Raw genomic sequence first — 5,122 nt, 5'->3', positions numbered from 1 at the left:
CCGTCGGGACGTGGGCGTACCGATTCCGATTTGAATAACCCAAATATCCTGGCAGCAAACTTCAACAATTAACCTCTTTCACGCCGCCCACAATCACCAATAAAGTACTGAGCTGCAACAAAGTTCTAAAATCGCTCGCCGGCAGCACTTGGAGTAAAGAAATGTTGTTGGCAACATACAAGGTTGTAAATTATGCAGCGTCCGCATAATGTGGTCGCCCCGAGAACAAGTAGGATGCATTGGATGAATCTACAGACCTGTCATAATGCAGCCGGGCAGCCATTTTGATGCCTTCTGATGTCGCCAAAACACTACCAACACAGTGAAGACCAAATGCTCGCAGTAAGAGAGCACAATATTACGCTCAGCAAGCAGCTCCTAGAAGAGTGGCACAGACGTGAACAACCGAACAGACACTTGCTCAAAGCGAAGAAGGCACCTCTACGAACTAACGGCCGTGGTCTAACAACATACTCAATAAACAGGGTGTCTGTTACCACCCACACAGACTGTCGTACCGTGAATGCCGTCATTAGAGTAGAATCGCTAACAATTCCTGAGAGCGAATCAATTACGGCCTGTATACTGTAGCAGGCTAAACTGTTACTTATCCCGACTAGACCCCGATGTACCAAACGCATGTCCGGCATGTGGGCGTTCGCTCCACAACCACCTCTTCGCATGCTTACTCAACCCAACTTAACTAACTCTCCTCTCCTTCTGATCTGATCTCAAGGAAACGGCTCTTTTGTGGGGCCTCCCATTAGTTGAGTTTGACGATAACGATTGAAGTACTATCCGATTCTAGACAGGAAGGAAGCCGCTACAATAACAACAACCACTTTAGCGACACGTCTCCTTTAGCGTTTAACGATAGTGGATAATAAATCTCCGACAATGAATCGCTTGTAGGCAAGCTCATCGCTAATCGCATGAGGTGAGCAGCAGGAAATATCGCTCACGAGACATCACAAGCGATGAACTGCCAAATATTGAGCTTGACACTTTGGTTTTGCTATTTACTTTGATGAATATGTATATACTAATATGATCAAAACTCTTTTTGCGAAGGCGGTCATTTCAGGTACTCATTTGGCACCAGTACACTCCGACCTACCCAAAAACGTGCGCCAGGTAGGCTGGAGTAAGATGGGTAGTTATGTATATTCAATTGCCTATTAAAGAAAAATACAGCACCGGAGGGTATTCGGAATTCTAGTTTATCGATTGATTTTGGAAAAATTGGTTTTCGCTTTAGAACAGTAGTCGCAACTTAGAATTTTATACAAACGAACTGTAGCGGTTTTTCTGAAAAGAATTTGAAGTGGTAGGATCAGCAGTGTTCCTTGGAACAAAGTTTTATTTTTTTTATTTTTAATAACTAGTCAGTCATTGTCAATCCATCATTACCACCAGTACTTAATCAGCGAATTTCCAACCGGTATATCAGTAACCTTCGCCTTAACCAAATACATACTCGTACATTGCCACTTGGCGTTGTTTTGTCAACGCAACAGACATTACTCACTTTGCTGTCTGTCTGCTCGCCCACCGCAATGGCATGCTATTGTTGTTGCCATTCCTCTTTTTTGCGTTGAGTTGAGTTGAGTTGTGTTGCGTTTGATTGATCGACAACAAAGCAAACTGTATAGAGAATAGAAACCAATAGAGATGATGAACGTGAATGAGTGGTATGGAGAGCTGTGTCATTACCGCCACTACGTACGAGTAGCATTAAGTGGCAGGCAACTCATCTTAGGCTCCTGGTTGGTTGCACTGGCATTGAGATTCTTCCGCAGCCGTAATAAAACTGGGGTTGCAAAGAGATAAACAAAGCAACAATTGCAGGTATGGAGTGGCATGCAACAATCATCCTTCAGTTAACAACAATTGCACAACACTTTAGTGAGAATCGATAACCCTTGTTTTTCTTACTTGCAAACTGTCGCAATTGTTGCAACTCAAACACACACAAGCGCACTACTGGCTTATCTCAAAGTCAGTTTTTCGTCGCCAAAATTGCGTTTCTTTATCGTCCACTTGCGCTGCACTGATTTTGCGAGTCCTTCGCTTTGCTCTGCGTCGCACAGCTACTGGGAATGACAACAATTGTTTTATTGACTTGACACTGATTGACACATTCAACGGTCACATTGTTGGCAGTTTTGGTTATTGCTAGAGAGCCACTATTGTGGACCGGCGCACAGTGTGTGTGTGGTTGTTGCAGTAAATAACTTAGTTGATAGTGCGTCTGGCGACATTTAGTACTCGTGAAAAAGCAGCCTAATGAAAAAGAAAACGTTGGTACATATGGGCTAACGTATGTATATATGTATGTATGTATATACGAGCATATAATACATGTACATTAGCGTGGTCCTTTAAATTTTTTTAGTCTCACCTCCTCAATCGGTAATACGACGGCACAGTTATCACATATAAATTTTGGTCCCGATTGGAGACGGTTAAGACCTCTAAACTTTGCAACTAGACAACAACGGAAACAGGTTAAGGTTATATATTTATTATTTTTTATATAGATCCCTACCTCTACCCCTGTTCGTTCTAATTACATTTATGTTATTCTGTTTTCCTTTATCTTCATTTTTATCTTTATACTTTATCGATAACAAAATCGATAGTAACATCCAATAAAATATCGATAACAAAACCGATAAAAAATTCGATAAAAATTTCGATAGCAAAATCGATAATAATATTGGTAGCAAAATCTATTAGAAACTCCATAAAAAAATATCGACAAAAATATCCATAACAAAGTCGATAAAAATATCGATAACAAAATCGATAAAAATATCTATAACAAAATTGATAAATACCGATAACAAAATCGATAAGTATCGATAACAAAATCGATAAATATCGATAACAAAATTGATAAATATCGATACTGCCAACACCCAACATTATAAAAAATGGAAAATAAGAGCCCCGATTTCATTTTTTTTTTTATATTTAACCGTGCCATCGTGACTTTCAAGTTTTAAATTAATTTGATGTGAGCAAAATATCAACTTTAGTAAAATGTTTAAAATAAATATGCATAGTAGGTTTATTATTTGAAGATTTCTGAGGCTAATATTTTTATTTGTTCAAAAAATATTTATTTTTAATGATTTCATAGCAATTATACGAAAAAAATGTATTCTCCCAATATGAAATAAAATGGAAAATTTCAAAGTCCCTGCGTTTTTCAAAGAAAATGGTGGGATGTATTAAAATTCACCTTGAATAAAAATTTTAAAGTGTTATCACCAAAAAAAAAGGCAGTTACCATGCCACTTTTTAAAAAGGCCCACCTGTTTTTGATACTCTTTTTATAATGTTTTTTGCTCCGCCTGTTAAATAAAAAAATGTGTTGGTTAGGGCCTTTGGGAATTAAGGTAACGGATATGTGTTACATACACACATAGACCCAGAATGTAACTATTTAGGAAGCACACTTATGCTTCAGTTCTTGTCCCATCTGCATAATTCCTCTTTCATACTAATGATGTTATTGGATTACGGAGGCCTAATTTAAAAGAAAAAAAGAGATATCTCCACTCAAACATCATCTATACATATATTGTGGCTATCAAATTTCATTCATCCCCTCACTTGATGCTTATGCAATCGGACACTCCAAATTGGGAAGCCGCAACTGATCTAAATAAATAAGAATATTAAATCTTGTTAGACATGCACATGCTTGTATACGGACATTTGTTTGTAGGTAAGCACGATTATAGCTAAAACAAATTGCAGTTCAGTGGTCCGAATTGACACGAAGAGACAAGCGCACCACCACCCTTGCCAACATTTGTCAATCAAACAGAATCGCATAAATGGCTTAAGTGAATGATCGAACCGCCACAACCGCCACAACCACCACCACCACCACCAACCAGTGTAATATGAATAAATAGTGTATGAAATAACACAAAACCAAAAACAACAACAACGTTTTCTAACCAAAAAGAAACAAACGAGATGCATACTTAAATAAAAGAAGCCACAAAAACGGAACGGGGGGAGAAGGAGAATCTGCAACAGAATGAGGCAAATCAAAATGATGTAAAAAAACGAAGGAATTTATTAATCCGGCAAAGAGATATACTTTTTAATGTATGTGTGTGTGTATGTATGCATGCAGCGCAGTGTATTCGCTTGTAGTAGCTGAGGAGGGTTTAAGCTTATGAAATCTCATTTAGTAAATGCAATGCAACTCAATTCAACTGATTCCATTTTGCGAATATTTCAATTTCTATTTTCTTTTGATATCATTCCAACTGCGAAAATCATAATTTATTGTATTTCAATATTAATGTATGTATGTATGTAGGTTGATGGCATTACAAAGTGCAATCATTCAATTTTTTGAAAAGATAAATAGAAGCTGAAAAAAATAGAATGAAAGAAAGTAGAGGAAATCTAATAGAAAGAAAACAGCAAAATAAATTAAGAAAAGAAAAAAACTGCGAAATTTGTAAGTTTCGAACAGAGAAAGGATTTGCCAGGAAGGATGTTGCGAGGAGCAGTCAAGTAAGCGATGGTAAGCGCCTTGCACTAATCAGTTTTACACTAGGAAGCGAGGAAGCGGGTAACAACAACAGCTAGCAGAGTCAATAAAACAGTGAGCAACAAAAGCAGCCAGCAGCTTAGCAGAATCATCAATAGCAATCACAGCAGTCATGTCAATACGCAAGGAGAGCAGCTGTTGCAACAACGTTCGTGGCAAGCCATGAGCTATTGCTGTGGCAAACAGCCAGCTAAATACTACATACATACATACATGCAAGAGAGCTAGCCAGCGGTGTGGAATTGTGTGATATTTGTTTGGTTTTGGCAACAAGGAAACAATAGTAGCTGCATTACACAACAACACCAATTTACCGCAACAATCGCTACTACAAAAGTTGAAACACACGCTGAACTGCAAGCAAGCGCACATCTCCTACATATCTAAGTACTTAGATGGTAGAGTAAATAGAGCGAGTAAGCAAATATTGAACAATGAAATGGCGAAAAATACGAATGCAGTGATGGCGCCCGCGTGCAGGCAGTAGCTTTGGAGCAAATGTGCAGTTATGAGGTGGAAAAGTTTAAGTCGAAAATGGGT

The sequence above is a fragment of the Rhagoletis pomonella genome, unplaced genomic scaffold, assembly GCF_013731165.1.
Source record: "Rhagoletis pomonella isolate Grant_MI unplaced genomic scaffold, Rhpom_1.0 Rhpom_scaffold_00006, whole genome shotgun sequence".
NCBI lineage: Eukaryota > Metazoa > Arthropoda > Insecta > Diptera > Tephritidae > Rhagoletis > Rhagoletis pomonella.
Note: the sequence above shows the minus strand (reverse complement) of the source record.